Source organism: Gymnogyps californianus, chromosome 1, assembly GCF_018139145.2.
Source record: "Gymnogyps californianus isolate 813 chromosome 1, ASM1813914v2, whole genome shotgun sequence".
Taxonomy (NCBI): Eukaryota; Metazoa; Chordata; class Aves; order Accipitriformes; family Cathartidae; genus Gymnogyps; species Gymnogyps californianus.
This window is the reverse complement of record NC_059471.1, coordinates 135870984-135883998: the sequence shown is the minus strand read 5'-3', so window position 1 is coordinate 135883998 and position 13015 is coordinate 135870984.

Sequence of the window (13015 nt, the reverse complement as noted above, 5' to 3'; positions counted from 1 at the left end):
TGTTTCAGAGAAGATCTTATCCCAAAAAGCCTATCCCCAATCCTTGCCCCCCGCCCTAGATGCCCTATTCTCTTCCTGGAGATCCCCAATTTGCATGTGTCTTTCAGGCAAGGAGAACGGTAAAATACTATGAAACCACAGAAATCTTTCCCATCCATTAATGCAATCAGAAGGAAAGTCAAGAAATTAGATACTAAAAGCAAGGTTCTGCCTTCAGAGAAAGATGCAATGTTTTTCTCATATGACAGAGGACACCTGCTTGCACTTATACCAGCATCAGTCAGAAGTAATTCACCTGCAATGAGCAGAGCAGCATAAGTGCTGAACCCACTGAAAACAGGATCAGGCCCACAGGCTCTTTAAAGGACAAAGACAATAATATATTCTGAGACTCAGCTCCCATTTCACAACAGTCGGATGGAAAGAAAGCAAAGCCTCCAAGTCTGCCACACTTCTCAGAGCTTCAGAGACACTAAAGAGAGTGTGAGAGTACCAAGTATAGGTTTGTAATTTAATTTATGTTTATTTTGGTCCAAGGTTGAGGTCAATGCACAATGAGGAGGTTATCAGATGACTCATATTAGCCCGAGCGCTCTGTTGGGATAAAGTTAGTACTGTGCCTACTGGGAAGATGTAAGATTGTCAGATGGCCAGGGTGCAGCCTTATATAATTCATTTCTATTCCTGAAGTAATTTTCTTGACCAAGTCTGAGAAGGGAAGGAACATTCTTTTGTAGTGGTGTGGGGGGGAAGTCTGGGCTTTACACATAATGTGCTCAGCTGGATTGACAGGAATTAATGCAAATTACTTCACTGTTTAACACTTACCAGGATGATAAGACATATGCAGCGATATCTAGGGGGTTTTTTCCTACCTGACAAAACGCAGATGTACATTTCTAAGCGGCAGTTCCTTGCTGTTTTGCCTAATTAATGACACAAGCAGTAGGAATAGGACAAAAACTTGAAGAACCCAGTTTTTTGGCTTCATTTAAGTCCAAGGCAAAAACTCTGTGTTTTCTCCATGGAAACAGAATAGGACTCCTGGGTGTCATGGAGGAGACACAAAAAATAAAAAGGTGACCTAGACAGGATGTCAAGGAAATGTGAAACAGATGCTGTGCTCGTATATTTGAACATAGGTCTATAAGAAATCCAGTCAAAATGTTTTAGCCCTGATTATCCATGCTTTTAGATGAAATATAAAAAATTCCTGAAGCATAAACAGCTATTTCAGGGAATCTTTTAAAAATAGATTAATGTTCATCAGGAAGCAATACCTGTGGATATATTTTTTTATCAATTGGCCAGAAAGTGTGTTGCTCTGCTGCACTGTAGACAGGGTCATCCTACTACATGGACTGTATTTTTACTAACAGGTATTATGCCAGACTCACAGTAGCAAGAGATTGAAGTCCACAACACGGATTTCTCTTGTGTAATCAATCTGAAATGCCCCAGGTGGGGCTGCCTTTCAGAACTGGAAATGAGACAGGTCTGACATCTCTGTGAGGGGCTGCCCTCTCCAAAATTCCCTGACTAGACCCATGGAGAGCTTTCGAGTATTTGGAGATACTTCCCACTTCAACGCCATGCCCAAGTCTACCACATAATTGGTCTTTGTGTGTAGTATGTCACCTTACAGGCTTGCACAGGTGAGCATAAATAACAGTATTAGCATAGAGTGATGTTGCACCCAGCCAGTTCTCATGAGATTGACTTTGCTCATGGGGAATGCACTAAAATGCAGTGCATGGATTATTTCTTTCATTGCTTTCTATACCTGTTTCTGACCAGAAGCTTCACAACTTTTCACTTATGTCCCAACAGGAGCCTTCTGAGACCTCCACTATACTGGATGTTTTCCCCATGGTTTGATTTTCTCTAGTTGCACCTCCTGACCATGTCCAGTGTGAATAGTATCTCAAAGACTCTCACAGGGACGATGGGCAAGGTGTGGAAGGAAACTTAATCCATGCAGAGCTGAGGGCTCCTTGGCAGAAGCGTTAAATATGAATGAATGATCAAGTTTGCTCTGTTTTGGAAAAAAAAAAAAGCCTACAGTGAATCTGTTTCTGCTGTTTGTCTACACTACACCACCATATTAACTTTTTCTTAAGTTGTATGATTAAAGACTCATGTCCACAAACACAAAGGAGCACAGAGGAACAATGTCAGGTGGGGAAACCCCACTAACCTGAGCACAACCACCAGAGCACCCTGACGCAGCTCCCTCCAGGGCTGCCACTGGGCAGTGACCACCCCCATTTTGGGGGAGTGAGACCCACCAGATGAGTCAACTAGAGACAATCTCTGGGTCATCTTATAGATGAAGGGGAGTTACTGCTTATGGGGGTATGGGACTCTTTACGGGATGCTGTGAAGAGTATTTTGGGATTGTACAGGACTGGAGTGGGCCTGCAAGCCTCAGGGGTTCATATCCCCAGGTGCCAGCAACTGGGAAGACTTGGTGGTCCAGGGTCCAGCTCCTGGATAGACTGAGTGTCTCAAACCTGCTACTGGAGTGATCCATATTGTATATATATATTTATATGCATAGATATTATCCATTAATGGGCTTTCATCATGAACAGGGAATGAGGGGAGCAGGACGAAGCTGTGGATGTTTTTCGTGCTTGCATGAATGCTGTATTTTCCGCATGTGTTGATTTGTGTGGCCAGACATGTATATGTATATATGTATCGTGTACATGTATATGTGCTTCTGTGCCTCATACACACTCAGCCTTGCTACTGGCTGGACCTGGAGTTATGGAGCTGCTGTTGATGTGAGAGGATGTTACTCTCTGGCTCTTTTTTGATGAGTAAGTATCGCTGCCTGCGTCCAGAGATGGAATATGATTAGCTTCAGTCCAGCTGCAAGGAATGAAACGAAGTCCCTGTCCAGAAAATTGCTCTTCTTTGCTCTGCCTGTCCTCATCTTCACAATGCCTGGTCCCTCCACCCCAAGCTTCACAGCTGCTGAGATACAGTATGTCTTTTTTGTCTTGGTCTTCACCAACAAGGTCTTCCAGGCCTCTGTGCCTGGAGAGACAGGTCAGGAAGACACAAGTCATGGATCTTTTGAGAAATCTCAACCCATGCAAGTCCATGGGACCAGACTGGGTGGATCTGAAGGTGCTAAGAAAGCTGGATGATGTCATAATGGGGCCAGTCTCATCATGTCTGAAAGGCAGATTGGGGGTTTTCCTGGTGACTGGAGAAAGGCAAATATTGCACTTACTTACCTTCAAATATTGCAGTACAGGTCAGTCAGTCTCGTTCCAGTCCCTGGGAAAATCAAGGAGCAGGAATCCATTTCTGGGCTTATGAAGGAGAAGAAGGTGACTGGGAACAGTCAGCATGGATTTACCAAGGATAAATCAAACCTGAACAATCTGATTATGTTCTGTTGTGAAAAGACTAGATATACAGTGAGGGGAAGGCCAGGGATATCATTTATCTTCACTTCAGCAAAGCTTTCAATGTGTTCTTCCACAACATCCTTGTATCCAAGTTGGGAAGTTACAGTCTACATGAGCGGACAATTAGCTAGGTCAAAAACTGGCTATATTGTTGGGATCAAAAGGGGTCTACCTGGAGGCTGGTTACAAGCGGAGTGTTGCAGGAGCCTATTCTAGTCAAGAGGCCTGTCTGGTCGTGTTCAATGTCATCTTCATCAAATATGTGCAAGAGGAGACAGAGTGCACCCTCTTATAGTTTGGAAATTATACCAAACCAGGGATACACTTGTTGTTACACTCAAGGGCACAGCTGCTATTCAAAGAGACCTAGACAGGCTGGAGGAAGGACCTAGAGGAATCTCAAGAGATTTAACTTAATAAATGAAAAAAGTCTTGCACCTGAGCTGAACTCACTACCTGCTAAGGTTTGACTGGCTTTGAAAATGAACTGGAGGTCCTAGTGAACAATGGACTAAGCAGGAATCAGCAGTGCACCATGACCATGGTGAAGGCTAACAGCATACTATGCTGTATGAACAGGACGATAGCCAGTAGATAGAGGAAAGTTATTATTTCCTTTACTAGGTGCTCATGAGACCTCATCTGGAATATTGTTTCCAGGTTTGGATCCTTCAGTGCAAGAAAGATCATGACAAACTGGAATGAGTTCAGTGGAGGAGCACCAAGATTGTCCAGGGGCTAGAGGATTTGTCCTCTGAGGAGAGGCTGAGGGAATGGAGCTTGATTATACTGAAGAAGATAAAGCTTTGGAGATACCGTAAAGCCACCTTCCAATTCCTGACAGGCTGTTACTGAGAATAAGGAGCCAGGGTCTTAGGTGCCCAGCTACAGAACAATAGATAGTGGTCATAAATAGAAGCAAGAGAGGTTCTTACTAGATGTAAGGGTGGGAAAAAATGCACAGCAATATAACAAAGCACAGGAACACATTGCCCAGAGATGTTGTGCAGTCTATGTCCTTAAAGGTTTTCAAGACCCAACTTGACAGAGTTCTGCACAACCTGGTCTGCCTTCAGAGTCAATCCTGCTTTGAGCAGCAGGTTGGACTACTGACATCCAGAAATCCCTCCCAACCCGAATGATTCTGTGATTCTGAGCTACGGCCCTGAATCATGCCATAAAATGGTAGCTACTAATAAAGAACAGTATATGGCTCCCTGGCTTCTGAGGCTTCCCAAAACCATCACCTGGAAACACAGAGGACACAATAGGAGACCAAGGCCACAAGGCTTTTTCTTGAAACAATGCATCCATAGTGGAATATTCACATTTTCAGGCAAAACAGTTAGGTTTTAGGGCTTTCAAAAGACAGGAAAAAATCTGAGCCATTCAGTTTCTAAACAATAGTTAACTCCCCTAACCCATTCTGCATGTCCTGATCTCCAATTTGAAGCCTGATTATCCTAAGGATCAGTGGAACAAAAACCTTTTAATATTTGCTAGAAGTTTAGGTGCCAAATATAGATCTGGCTTAAACTATTAAAGTATAATATGCTAATTCATTTTAAAAGCAACAAACCAGTTAATCTTTATTTCTGCAGTTGTAGGCACATTCTCTTCTTTAGTTGTGGATTCCTGCAAAGCTACTTCACGCTATCTATTGTGGGATGATGAGTTAACACAGATGATGGTATAATTTTCAAGGGCTCCTGTGTCACAGAAACTCCATCTTCAGAGGTCTCCAAGATTCAGACAGGCAAAGCCATGACTGGTGTGACCTAGTGTTGGCTGGCAGTTTGCCCTTGCAGGAGGACAGACTAGAGATTTCCAGAGGCACCCTCCAGCCAACATTTCTATGATTTTTCAAAAGCCCCTCAACATAACTCTGGTAACTCACTGGTCATATAGAAGTGCATATAGAAGTCATATAGAATGGACCTTTTAAAAGTCTGCAACCACTCCACTTACCATCCTAATCACAAAAGTCCTTTTCTCCAACACATGCATTTTCCAGCAGTAAGATGGGGAATCAAATCTGCATGGACAAGAGTAAACTCTGGAGTCAAGGAACTGATATCTCCTCATGCAGTCTCTGTTAAAGAGTCAGATTGAAAAATTGCTGTGCATGTCAGCTTGAAAAAAGGTCTTTTTTTGCTAAGTTTCCTTGCCTTCAATGAAAAAAAAAATACAAGTTAAAAAAAAGTGCTATTTGAAAAGTCTCCTGAGTACATCTGTATAAAACAGATTATGCTTCTTTTTCATTAATTTGAGATCAAAGCTCTTCATTTTTTTAAGTAGGGAACCAAAGGGATCAGGTAAAGTAAATATCCTCTTCTCTCCAATTTCATGTGCAAACAACTGAGTTTTCAGGCAGGGAAGACATGATTTAGTAGTTTTACTGCAAAAGAAAAATCTGCATTTATATCCTGTTCTTCACATGGATGACTTTGCTCTTTCTCAGTATTTTTTTAGTGTGATGATTATGTCTAACCAGAGATGGCCTGGCTGACATTGTCACAGTCCTGGAGATCGCTGCCAGGGACAGACTGAATGGGAGAGAGGGGAATAGGCTTGTACCGTTGGAGCAGGTCTCATGTGATGCATTGTACTGGTCACTGCTAATGGGAGCAAAAAGTCCCATCCTTGCATGTAGGACATACCTGCACCTCCTCCCGCTCCATGTAGTCACCTGAATAATGCCTCATTAATTACAAAAGCATTCCTGGTTCTACTTTTCTATCTATAGTTCAATATCTTTTTTTTCTATTTTCTCTTCTGTCTCCTCCATCAGTCCATCCTGTAGAAGGCAGCCTGCCTTGCACATAGGACTTCACATGGTTGATCAAATCAAGTAATGTTAGAGAGGTTAGGAAATGCACAGCCATTTTGTACTGATAAGCTGTTATGGCCAGCTCAAAGGGGAATATATTGTGCTGTGTGGCAGTGTCCTTACAACTGTTTCCTCATGTCCTAGGAGACCGAGTCACAGCCTCTGCCAGAGCTCTGCTGGGACATTGTGATTCCACATCTGTTAGTACTCTGAGCTGTTTCTGTAAGACATCATCCTCTTCCAAAGTCTTAGTAACTTCCTAAGTACTCAGATATCCTAGAAAGGTTTAGGTTGGAAAGGACCTCTAGAAGTCTCTGTTCCAACCCACTGCTAACAGCAGGATCGATTTCAAAGCTAGAGCAGGTTGCTCAGGGCTGTGTCCAGTTGAATTTTCAGTATTTCCCAGCATGGAGATCCCACAGCTTCTCTGGGCACCTGTTCCAGTGCTGCGCCACTCCTGGGGTAGGGGGACAGGTGGAAGGAGGGTCCTTCTGTCTGGTGAGAATTTCCTTTATTGCAGCCTGTGCCCATTGCTTCTTTTCCTTTCACTGTGCACCTCTGCAGAAGCTGGCTCTGTCTTCTCTATAACTCCCCTCCCTTTCTATTTGGTAGAGGAGAACTGCAATTAGATCTCCCACAAACCTTCTCTACTTCAGGCTGAACAAGCCCACCACCCTCAGCCTCTCCTGGTACATCCTGTGCTCCAGCCCCCAACCATTTTAGTTGCTCTCCATTGGACTCACTCCAGTTAGTTGATACCTCTCTTGCACGGGGAGGCCCAAAACTGGGCACAGCACTCCAGAGGTGACTGAGTGCTGAGTAGAGGGGAATGATTATTTCCTCTGAGGTGCTGGCTATGCTTTTGATAACACATTTCAATATTCAGCTGGCCTTCCTCACCACAACTGCTGACTTACGTTCAACTTGTTGTCCAGCAGGAATCCCAGGCTTTTCCCTGCAGAGCTGCTCGCTAGCCAGTCAGTGTCCAGCTTGTACAGGCACATGAGGTCATTCCATCCTAGAGCTTCACATTTGTCTTTGTTGAACTTCATGAGGTTGTGGTTGACCCAATCCATCAGCTCATGAAAGTCTAAATTATGTTCATGGTTCAATAAGTTCCTAGGCTTAACACAGGAAGAACTAGATGAAATGTCATACCCACCATCATTAAACACGTTAGACTAGATGTACTATTCTATGACATCTGCGAAAATAAAGTGAGTAGATACTTGAAGTCCATATTAAAACATTGCCCAAAGGTCCCAGGAAACATACAGACTATATTATGCTCCACTGCTGTACAAAAACTGACAGCGATTGTTCCTGTCCAAATCAGTCACTCAGATTTAAATCCCATGCAGCTGAGGTCTATCATACTCCTATTTTGAAATTTGTCTGCTGATGAGAAGTGCACAACCAGTCAAGTTTTGCTTCCATCAGTTGTATCAAAAATAAAAGTTTGATCATGAGGTCAGATCAACATTTTTGTACCAGTTGCCAACCTTGAATGAACCTTCCTAACCAAGGCAGAAAACCTTAAGACCAAAGATTTATAATAAGAACACTATTATGAAATTTTACTCCACAAAAGCCTGGAGCTCTTCCCACCAAGAAGGGAACTATACAAGTGCATGTTTGCAGACTCATAGCTTCAATCTGAGCACTATCATTATGGAGCTGGATTTATTATTGCGGGTGGGAGAGAAATCCATTTCAGACATGTTATCTGTTATCCAAGTATCTATTCCTCAGCTTTTTACTATTTTGATAACAATTTGCTAATGTTACGTTTTTTTATGTTGGCTTCCAAAGTTGTCAAAAACTATTGTTTAATGCACAGATACGATCATGGCCTTGTACACAAAGTAACATACTCCACTGAGAGGCCCTCTGATTTATTTGGTAACTGAAATGTGGTAATCCTGGAAGTTACGCAGCAAGATTAAAGTGAAGATGATCCAATAAGCCACAGATTTTTCAAGTTAATTCTAAATAGCATAGCTTTAGGAGAAGATAGGTCCAACTTTCAATCTGGCATACTTTATGTTAGTACAAACTATATTTTACAATAATTGAGCTTGTCTACATTGACATTTTTAGACCAGTTTCCCAAACTTAATAGGAGCATATGTGAAGTTACCATTTGTCCGAGAATCTCAATGCACCAACCACTTACAGCCAAGCTCCAACAACTTTTTATATCTGTGAGATGAGAATGACTCCCCAGGAGCACTGATGGTCCCACACGGGATGCAAGGGGCTTCTATAAGACACTGAACAGCATCTGAACAAAATCAGCCTTAGAAACCCTCATTGGCTCACTTCCTGGTGGCTCTCATGCCAGCACGTCTACAAACAGGTCATAAAACATGGCCTTAGAGCAGGACCTGTGCTAAAAATGTCCAAGAACTGCGTTTTACTCAAGTGCCACCTGATTTCTCTCTGACAAAATGGCTGCCCTTGTCTTTCTAGCAGCCATCACTGCCACCACTGGCCAATTTCAACAAAACATAACAGAAAGGCATAGACCTCTGATACAGCAAGTTTCCACATTTTCCACAGAGGAGAGAAAACCTAGAAATTCCCCTTCTGAAGGAAAAAACCTCAACACTTATTAACACAGAAGAATCCTTACACAATTCATCCTTGAATGCATGCATAGGAAATAAGATTTGGTTGATTCCAGTGCTCTGATTGCTCCTGATGTGTGTAGTGGGGTGTTCGTATATGTGTTCTTTAGAAAAACATAAGGTTTGTAGTGGTTAGACAAGCGGCTAGTGAGCATGAAAAGCAACATACAGAGGCTGCATTTTGTTCTGTATTTAAGAAGTTCAGTAAAGGGTTTTCCTGCTGGATGGCCACATTTTAAGCCTGCTGTGAGCTTGTGTAAGTAAATGCTCTGTTAATATTTTCGAAAGCTAGGGAGATACATTTGGGGCTAAATCCCTGCCTGCCTGTTTCACTGCATATTCCTGGCTTTAGTCAGTGCGTGAATATAGACAGAACTGGGCGGGGGGAGGAGATACAACTCAACTATTTGGAAACCAGAACTCTTTTCTGATGAATTATGTAGCTTTCCTGTATCGTTTTCAAAAATACTTACAAGGAATGAGTGGGAGTTGCATTTCTCAACCTGAAAAGACCTAACGGTTTGGGAAGACCTTGTCCCAGAGAGGAAAGACAAGGTGAAATCCCCCCACACAGACAGACAGACAGACATTGATTTCAAAGCTGTAGGAATGATTCCTGAAGCACAGGGATATCACTTGGATAATTTAATTTTTATGTGGTAGTAGGCTTATTTTCTCATCTAAAGGGTTGGGGGGGGGGGGGGGAAGGGGAACCACTTTATTTTAAAATTGTCCAAGTGGGATTTGGAAAAGTTTAACAAAAAAAAGAAAACCACCACAAAACTTCCTGGAAAATTGAAAAAAAAAAAAAAATTGCCACTTCTGCATGGAAAAAGAAAACAACAAAAGCAACCCTGCCATCAATAAATTCTGAAGTTCATCTAGAATTTCTGGAGCAAGTGTATCCTTCAGTATCTACAATAAGCCATAGTGCTGGAACAAAGGAGATTTGTCAGCAAGTTCAGCCAGGTGCACTAAACTGCAGGGATAAAAAAGCACTTCAACACTGAGCACTTCTAATACTCAGCTGATCCCTCCGAAAATCTAAAGATAAGCAGCAGCCGAGGCAGAGCAGTCCCAGGGTGGTTTAAAGTGATTAAACAGGAGCACAAACAGCTAGGGAGAAAAGAAAATCTCTTAAATGAAAAGGACGGCTAGTGAGCTCCTGGTCTTCAGCAGATCTGTTTTCCCTTGGAGGGTGCTGGAGAGCCAGGGCAGAGTGCGGTGCCTGTCCCGGCCTCGGGGTGGCACAGCAGGTACGGGAACCCCGTCTCCCGGCTGCAGTCCAGCTCCCCGTACCCAAAAGCCAGGTTCCTGGGGCTGCGATTTCTTTGCGTGGTTTAGACTATTTAAACGTAAGCGGACAGCTGGCCGGCCTTGTTGCCTCTGCCCCACCGGAGGAAGCCTGGAGCTGGCTGTCACAACACTGCCCTGCAGCCAGGGATGGGTGGGCTGAGTCTGTCTGGTCTGGGGGGTGAAGAGCACCTCCAGCGCAAGCACGAACCTAGGCAGGTGCACAAGCAAGCTTCATGAAAGCTTGCTCAGTGAGAACTCATAACTGGCTGAGGAAGAGAAATTCACCGGGAGGTGGGAGGTGTCTTTTTTCCATTTCAGTTCTTCAGGACACTTCAGTTCTAACTCCATGCTGCCTCTCATAAAGAAGGGCATATGGCAGAGGTGCTTTGTCATCCAGTAGCAGCCTCCACCTGGAGAGTCTAAGACAAAAAATGGGTTCATGGAGCCCAGTTGCCTCGCTCAGGCAGCACCAGTGAAGAATTGTATTAGACCATCCTCCAATTTAAAGCCTTCATCAGCTCCTGCCCTCACTTGTTCAACTATCAGGCTGTCTTACAACTGTACACTGAAAACATGCAAAAGCTGTGTAAACTGTGGTCTAGAAATATCTTCAGGCTCTTTTTAGACTGTTAACAGTTCTGGGTGGCTACCATCCACTGCAAACACGGATGTAGATGCCATTGCTTGGTATGTAACTCCTTGGTTTCCCAGCATTCACAGTAACCACACCATCAGTCAATACATCACAGTGGTTTGATTCAAATTAAGCTTTTTCAAATGAAGAAAGTTAAGCAGGGTGGTACATTTCCTTCCTGTGCCCTGTAAGAGCACACTCTATGGGGCAGATCACAACACTGTCAAGGGAGAGGCCTGAGCAAGAGGCAGTGGCTATACAACAAAATCACTTAGTACTTCTGTGGGAATTAAGATGAGGGGGGACTTCTGGAGGTCATCTAGGCCAATTCCCTAGGCCATAACTTCAAAAATGGATCAGGTTGCTCAAAACTTACCTAGTTTGAAACTCTCCAGGGATGGCGATTTCACTGCCTCTTGGAGTCTTGCCAACATTGAACCACTCCCATGGTGAAAAAGTTTTTCCTTACATCACGTCAGAGAAGATACAGGAGTCAACATTACAAACCTGAAATTGCAGGCTCAGAACTTTTTACTTCCCACACAAGAAGATTTAGACTAGAGCTATGCACAGCTGCATACCTGGACAAAAATCTAAAATTAGTAATATCTTCTCTAGTTTCAAATCTACATTAAGGCCCTCTCCTGCAAATGTCTAAAGTATGCAGGTTTCTGCCTGAAGACAGCATGCTAGGGTTTGCAGATAAAAAATTTTAAAAAACAAGTAATCAAAACTTCCTGATCACAATCCATAAGAGAGAGAGAGAGTATCCACATGTAGTTTCCTTTGCTGACTACCTCTTAACATCCCATTCAGACCAAATAAAATCCCATCAGCTGTTCTTGGCCCTTAAGACAAACATGCTGCATTACTTCTACAGTTTCCCGTAACTTTAAAGTCCCCAGTGAGAAATATTATCAGAATTGATATGTTTTTGTTTCAACTCTGTATAATGCTGGCAATACTCTCAGGAGAAAAGGCTCTGCGCATTTATAAGCAGGGAATGCAAGTATTTACGCTGTAAAGCTAGATTGCAAGAAACTAGCAGTTTCCGTGTTGAGCCTTCGCAACCAGAAGGATAGATGTTCCTCTAGCAAGACAAAAGAGGAAAATGCATATCTAATTTCAGTGGAGTGTGTTAAGACAGCAGCAATGTTCCCCCAGTCAGCTCTGCCTGCTAGTATGTTAAATAACACTGGGTTGTGCGGTTCTACCACACTTCTAGCCTAAGCATATTCACCAGCCATTTCTGTGTGTTGTTATCGTCAAAAGGTATATCAATATCATGTGTCTTAGCCCCACAAACCTGCAGAATAGCTGCCTTACTTATTTTAAACTTGATTTTTAAACATGCTTTTCCTCTCTGCTAAGGCCGTGACTTATTTGCACACTGAAAATATATCTGCACACTGCATCCTAGTTGCAGACCTGCAAAGGCTCTCTCACACAGACACCTGGTGCAGTAATGCGGGGATCGTGACTGTGATGAGAAATTCTGGCTTTGCTCATAGCCTTGGGAAAGTCACCGTGCTTCTTTATTTTGGATCGGAACCGTGCTTTTGAACATAATCTCCTAATCATACCCACTTACTATACTTTGAGTCATATCATGGGACGGTCTTATGGAAGGTGAATCTAATTCCTTCCAGATGAGACTTAATGAATTCACCTGCTGTCAGGCTGCCTTCAACCCCCACATCCCCACCAAACCCTTCCTTCTTTGTGAGTATGAGGTCCAGTAGAGCACCTCTCCTCATTGTCTCTTCTACCACTTGGGTCAGGCAGTTGTCATTGGTGCTCTCCAGGAACCTCCTGGATTGCTTATGTTCTGCTGTGTTATCCCTTCAGCAAATATTGGGGTGGTTGAAGCACTCCATGAGGATCATGGCCTGGGAACGTGAGGCTGCTCCTATCTCTCTATAGAGGGCCTCATCCACTTGTTCTTCCTGGTCAGGTGGTCTATAGCAGATGCCCACTACACTGTCACCATTATCTGTCCTCTCTTTAATCCTTACCCATAAGGTCTCAGTTGACCCCTCATCCATCCCCAGGCAGAGCTCCAAGCACTCCAGCTGCTCTCTCACATAACGGGCAACTCCTGGTCTTCCTGGCCTGTCCTTCCTAAAGAGCCTGTATCCCTCCATTGCAACACTCCAGTCATGGGAGCCATCCCACCATACCTCCGTGATCCCAGCGGGGT